This window comes from Pelodiscus sinensis, chromosome 18 (assembly GCF_049634645.1).
Source record: "Pelodiscus sinensis isolate JC-2024 chromosome 18, ASM4963464v1, whole genome shotgun sequence".
Lineage (NCBI taxonomy): Eukaryota > Metazoa > Chordata > Testudines > Trionychidae > Pelodiscus > Pelodiscus sinensis.
The window spans coordinates 8,054,268-8,061,011 of NC_134728.1; the positions used below are offsets into that span (position 1 = coordinate 8,054,268).

General features: G+C 52.4%; 1 long non-coding RNA gene across 3 annotated transcripts in view; it reads right to left on the reverse strand.

The window, feature by feature from the left end:
* LOC112546293 (uncharacterized) overlaps positions 1-6,257 on the reverse strand; it is a 30,708-nt gene extending 24,451 nt beyond the window's left edge. For 2 of the 3 annotated variants that reach the window (XR_003089957.2, XR_003089956.2), the window contains exons 1-2: positions 6,166-6,257; positions 4,563-4,696 (exon numbers count right to left, since the gene is read on the reverse strand). This is a non-coding gene — a long non-coding RNA (uncharacterized LOC112546293). The remainder of the gene's footprint in view (positions 1-4,562; positions 4,697-6,165) is intronic. The other variant, XR_012896425.1, reaches the window with a different exon arrangement.
* Between the last annotated feature and the right edge of the window lie 487 nt (positions 6,258-6,744).

The window sequence follows — 6,744 nt, forward strand, 5'->3', positions numbered from 1 at the left end:
CTCTGGGTGGCACAGAGACTTGTGGGGACAGAGACTTTTGGGGAGTCGGTGGACTTCGGGCGAATCTTGGCCGGGGTGGGGGCTCATGTTTGGGTTATGAACTCTGTTTGTGGTGTTTTCCCCAAGCTAATGCCATATGAATTCTTCCTCTGTTTCATTAAATGTTCTTTTCCTACACTCAGACTCAGTGCTTGCGAGTGGGGAAGCATTGCCTCTCAGAGGCGCCCAGGGGTGCGTGAATTTCCCAGATCACTGGGTGGGGGCTCGAGCCGGTTCTTTGTGAGATTGACCCCAAGATATTGAACCCAGCCCTGGTTCCTGCCAGGCCTACCCGGCAGAAGGGCTACATAAGTGGGCAAGCAATCAGCACAGAACCAGCAGTGGCAAATTGTCTGCAGTCTGTCCTAAGGCACATGAAAGATCTGTTCTGCATTGAGATGCAAAACAGCGAAGGGCATCCTGATAGACCTGAGAAGGTAACTGGTGTGGAATAAATTCCTTGGGCCAAATTAATCCCCTGTGTAAGTGCAGCTCTCCAAACTCCTGACAAGTGAACTATTACATTCTCTTTAATAGAACCGCCCCTCGCACATCCCACTGGCCGGGAACGGGAAACTGTGGCCAGGAGGAGCTGTTGGGGGTGGTGCTGGAAGAGAAAAGCAGCGTGCGAAGCCATGTGCCTCTTTACCCCCACTCCTGGGCCCACAAGGGCTGTTTGGCCCCTTCAGGAGTGACATGTAGAGCCCTGCTCAGGAGATGCGGCAGCCAAAGGAGGGGAGCCTAGTGTCACCACTCTGAGAGCCAGTGCCCCACACCGGAAGTTCCTCCCAGCTGTGCAGCTGCACCAGCCCCAGCCTGGCTACCAGCAGCACTGTACTAACCCAGACAGGAGATGCGGCTGGTGGTGGGGCAGGGGACAGTACAGCTGCATGGCCAGGAGATGTTAGCATGGGGCGCTGGCTTCTGGATGTGGCAGCACCGTGTTCCTCTCCTTTGGCTGCAGCGTGTCCTGGGAGCAGAGCCCGGTAGATGAGTGGGTGCTAATGTCTATCTGCAGGTAGGCATTTGTATCTGTGCATGAGTCTATTGTGGGGTCGGAGCCTCAGCCTCCCTGTACCACCGACCTGGAGCCACTGGCGATAAGTGCCACCCTCCAGGAGCCCACACCACAGCCCCCAGTCCTCTCCCAGAGCAAGCACCCCCTCTTGAACCCCTACTCCAGTACTGCTTCCCTCCCAGAAGCCCACATCCCCACCCTGACCCTCCTCTGATAGCCAGCACCCCAAAATCCCATCCCAACACTGAGCCCTCTCTCATAGCCAGCAACCTGTACTCCCTCCTGAACCCTCCTGCAACCCAAGTATCTGCCCCAACCCTGCCCCTCCCCAAGCCAGTGTAACCCAGATAGCTTCCTGAACCTGCACCTCTGGAGCTTATTGCATGAGCCTCTACCACTTGAGCTAAAAGACAGCTAGCTCTCAGCTAAGGCTGTAAAGAACACTCATTCTCTCTCTAAGTTGTCTAAGTGCCACTCCATGGGCCAGTGACCACACCCTGTAGCTATGTGGGTTACACCAGTGTTACATATTTCCTCCTTCATCCCAATCCCTAGCCTTTACCCCCTCTCACATCTAGCACCCCACACCTCTGTGTGCACCCAATCCCCAGCCTGGAGTCCCATCCCAGGGCCAGCACCCATACCCTGGGAATGGCTAGCTCATTACATTCAGTAATTTTCTCCTTTAAGTATTCTTACCTTCTTATCACTCTTGGAAGTGGGCCACATCTATCCTAATTGAATTAGCCTCATTAGCACTGATGTAACACTCCCATCTCTGTATGCATGTATATACCCCTGCCAACTGAAGCTTCCACTTCATGCATCTGAGGATGTGAGCTGTAGACCATGAAAGCTTATCCCCTAGGCTACGTCTACACTGGCCCTTTTCCGTAAGGGGCATGTAAATTTCACCTATCGTCGTAGGGAAATCCGCAGGGGATTTAAATATCCCCCGCGGCATTTAAATAAAAATGGCCGCCGCTTTTTTCCGGCTTTTAAAAAAGCCGGAAAAGAGCGTCTAGACTGGCCCCGATCCTCCGGAAAAAGTGCCCTTTTCCGGAAGCTCTTATTCTTACTTTGAAGTAAGAATAAGAGCTTCCGGAAAAGGGCACTTTTTCCGGAGGATCGGGGCCAGTCTAGACGCTCTTTTCCGGCTTTTTTAAAAGCCGGAAAAAAGCGGCGGCCATTTTTATTTAAATGCCGCGGGGGATATTTAAATCCCCCGCGGATTTCCCTACGACGACTGCTGAAATTTACATGCCCCTTCCGGAAAAGGGGCCAGTGTAGACGTAGCCTCTAGTGTCCTAATACATTTTTTTAGGCCTTGTCTATACTGGCACGTTTTGTCGACAAAACAGTGAAAGCGTACAAACTACAATGCAACTTTTGTCGGGAAAAACACCTCGTTTTGGCAACAAAAAACTTCCACCTCTGTGAGAGACTTTCCCCTGCCCTTTATTGTTGACAAAGAGCTAGTGTGAGCTCTGCTTGTTTTGTCAAGAGAGCTAGCTTCTGTGAATGCTCACCACAATGTTTCTGTCAATGCCTCCCGCAATACTTGCCCTGATGGCCCTGCTCAGTGTTTTGTGATCTCTGGTGCCCTGCAAGCATGCACCCCTCTCCCCTTTCAGAGCTCCAGGAAGTATCTGGCAGCTGAGTTAGCTGTTCCATTTGGTAAACAAAGAACAAATAGTTGGAATGCTCCTGTTCTGCCTTGCTAGGCACACAGTGGCAGGGGGAGAGCTGGAGAGACTGCTCTGCTGCTTTGAGATTCCTCAGCATCGAGAGCTCACAGAGCTGTGAGGAAATCCCAAGAAATGCAGGGATCAGTTCTGCCTTCCCCCAGCACTGCACTGTGGGATGCTTAATGCACATCCCCATTGCTTTGCTCTTATCTGGTGACAGGAAGCTAGCAATGTGGCCATGAAATGCCAACAATAGGAGGCAGAAAAAAATGGTTTGACCATTTTTCACTTTTGGCAGCTTTTGCATGTCAACAGCACTTTTGTCACTGAACCTTCCCAGTGTAGCCATAGCCCTAGTCTTTAGGGTGTCACTGGAAACTGTTTGTTTTTGCTGAAACAGACTAATGTGGCTACCTCTCTGAAACTATCAGAGAAGAGACATTCGTAATGAGAGCAGCCTTTCTGTTTAACGATGACCTTAACGAATTAGACATGCAGAACACCAATAACATTGGTTTGTCTAATTAGATTAATAAAATAGGAGTGGAGCCTCTTTATTTTCCTGCAGATTTACAGCATGTGCATCCCAAAGGGCAGCACCCATATGGCTTTGGGAGGCACCTCAGGGACAGCTCCTTTCCCTATGCACCTACAGTCTAGTTAGGAACAGCTGAGGCTTTATTAACAGTACCTCCTTATTAGGCTGACCAGATGTCCCGTTTTTAAAGGAACAGACCCGTATTTAAGCCCTCCTGCAAGGTGTCCCTACTTTTTTTTAAAAAATGGGCCAATTGACCCATATTTTAGCCTCTCCTCTCCCGTTAGTGCTGGGGAGTCCTGTTGCCGGCTGGATCCTTGCTCGCCAGTTGGCCACTCACCAGTGGGCATGAATAAAGCTGGTGGTTGGGCAGAGCTGCAACGTATGGAGCCGACCACTCCCCCGCTGGCCCATCAATGCAGTCCCTGCTGTGTGCCTCCTCTTAGGAAGCAGGCCCCCCTCACCTGCTGTCCCACTGCCGGACATCACTTGGTGTGGTGGTTGATGAGTGTGGGCTAGCAATGGGCAGTTCAGTGTCATCTCTGCTGCCCACCCATGGGCCCTTTACCTGCTTCCCCCCTCACTGTCCTTTCCCTGCCGTACCCCTTCACCCTCCCCTACCCAGTCTTGCTGCTTTTCCATATTCCCAGCCTAGCAGGGTGTGCCCTGCTCCCGGTGCTGGGGGGAGAACCAACCCCTGGTCAGATCATTCCAATTACTAACAGTCTGGCTGGCCGGCTCCTCCCTTCCCCCGCTGCCACTGGCTGGGCTGGCACCAGGGAAAGCTCAAGACCCTACTGTCCAGGGCACTGTCTAGGAGGAGCCATGCCCTGTTTATGCCAAAGCCCCACACAGCACTAGCTCAGCAAAGCTCCTCTGCCCCTCAGCTAAGCTCTGCAGAGGGGGGAGGAAGCTATTTCCAGTCTGTTTTGTACCCTGACGACTCCACGGAGCCCCCAGGCCAGGGTGCTTAGCATCCTCTTCACTCACTGCCCCCACCCTAAGTTCTGCCCCCAGGACATGCAGGCCTGCTTTGTGCCCTAGGCACCCTCTCTGGCCAGGTTGGCTGAAGCTCCTGCAGACAGATTCTCTGAGCCCTAGAGCACAATGCATCCCTTAGGGCTTAACCCCTTCCTGTCCGAGTTTCAACAGGGCTCCGATTACTGAAAGGAGGGCAGTCTCAGATGAGAGGTGGATCAGTTCTTCAGGGGTCCCATTGCCTGGTTTCTGTCCGAGTCACTTTTCTGTTGGGTCCCATGTCCCAGCTGGGTTTCCTCACCTCTAACATAGCAGCCCTTTGTAGAGCCGGTAAATCCCCTTCCTGGCCAGCTGGCCGATGTCCTTGGTTGGGTCACGGATGGACCATTACAGCAAAGCCACCAAGCTTCCTAGTTTGGGAAACTGTGCTGAGTTCTAATGGAAGGGAAGGAGAGGGGGCTCCATCAGCTTCTACTGTCAGCTCCCAAACTCCCCTGGGCTAGGAGTCTTTCTCCTCTAAGACTCTCTGCTGGAGACACTGCGGGAGAAGAGCTATAGCTAAACCCTCAGCTCCGTCTGCTCCCCAAGGGATCCTTGAGCAAGGGTGTGGACAGGGCCCTTTATGAGGACTTGTACCTCCAGGAGGACAAGAAGGGACCCAAGGCTGGGCATGAACCTGGTTGGAGCTGGGATTGGAACATGGTGTCTTTAAAGTCTCAGAATCTCCACTGAACAAGGAGAAGATGAACTTGACTCAAGTCTATCTCATTCCCTGCTCTGACTCTGCCTTCCCAAGGGGATACTCACAGCCCCTGCAGCTGCAGGTCCTACAGCCTACTGAGGCCAGCCTGGCATCAGGAAGCCAGGGTCAGAGGTCACTTATGTCAAATTCAGGGAGTGGGATAGTGAATGAGAAGTGGGCTCTGCTGCTCCTCACGGCCTTGGCTCTCTCCTGGGACACGCTGGACCTGATGCAGAAGCTGACACACAGTGGGAGAAGGAGGCAGGTCAGGATCAATAGACCGGCGCGCATGCTGTGCAAGCGGGCCCACTCCCATTCCTGGGGCTGAGACTTGTGCTCAGAGGGTAATATCTGGTTCATTGGTCATAGCGCTTGAAAAGGGGATTGTCACAATTTGCTTTTGCCTCGCGAGACTGGGACAATGCTCAGCGTCTGGCCTCGTCCCGTCCTTTTTGAACTCCTGATTCACGGACAGCTCATCAGACTGGAGACAGACCTCTTGCCCCATGTTGGCAGGAAAGCCCTTGATCAGAGTAAGGGTGTGACTGAGGACAATTCTTTCCCACCCTCCAAATCTCAGTGCTGGTAGGAAGGAAGCGCTGACTCCCTTCCGTAAGCAGCATCTCCTGGATCTCATGATGGAAGTGGGGGAGGTTGGGCAGGTGATTTGAGGCTTTCGCTCCGAAAGCCAACCAGGACCCTGACTTGAAGTTCCATTTTCTTCTACTGTCCCTGAAGGAAGAAGGGCCCAATATAGGACTGTCCTGTTTTGACCAAGGATGGCCCAATGGGGTCCAGGCTAGGAGGACAGACTGGTAAATGGATTCCCAGTCTCTCCTTTCAAGTTGCCCCGAGAACTAAAATAAAACTTCCCCCTGCCTCCACCTCCAACCATGCTCACGCCCATGCTGTATGGAGCCTGTCCATTTCTGAGGGCTCTGCCAGCAGTTTCCCCAGCAGACAAGGCCTTCTGAAAAGGAAGGGGAAACCATGGGTCACAGTTGGAAAATTGGGAAAACTTCTCCATGTCAATATCTCCCTGCTCGGTCAATCAGCATTGAGATTCTAAGAAGTGGGAGGCTAAGAAGTCTCAGCAGATGTTTCAAAGAATGGCCCCGGTCACCACCAGAGGGGATCAGTCTCAGAGCAATTCCAGACCCACCTCTTTGGGACGACCTCCCACAAAACTATAAGGGAAGTGTGTCTCTGAAGTTGCCCCTGCCTTGCATCTGTGTCCTGCCTGGCTGATGTCAGAGTCTCTCTGTGAGGTCACCACCTCCCTACCACTGTCCCCCAATAGGCTGAGGTCCTGCAACAGGCCTTTGTGATGTCACTGCCACACCCACCCCCTCCCTTCTAAGGCTGGTGTCCTGACCTTGGGCAGCATCTCTGGATGTTTGAGCAGCTTCCCCTGCTTCATCCCACTTCATGACAGCTGAGTCTGGGGATCAAGCTAACTGCACACTAAAGCCCCAGAGGCTGCTCCTCAGCCACACTCAGTTTGTCATTTATTAGTAGACGTTAAGACCAGAAGGGACCATTAGAGTATCTAATCTGACCCCTGAATATCCCAGCCCTCCTGCATATCACAGTAGATAAGTTTATCCAAGCACTCACCAGAAAGGCATCTAGTCTTCATTAGAGGACATCAAGAAATGGGGAGTCTGTCACTAGCTTTGGTGGTTTGTTCCAATGGTGACTCATCCTCACTGTGCAATATTTGTGCCTTATTCCTAATATG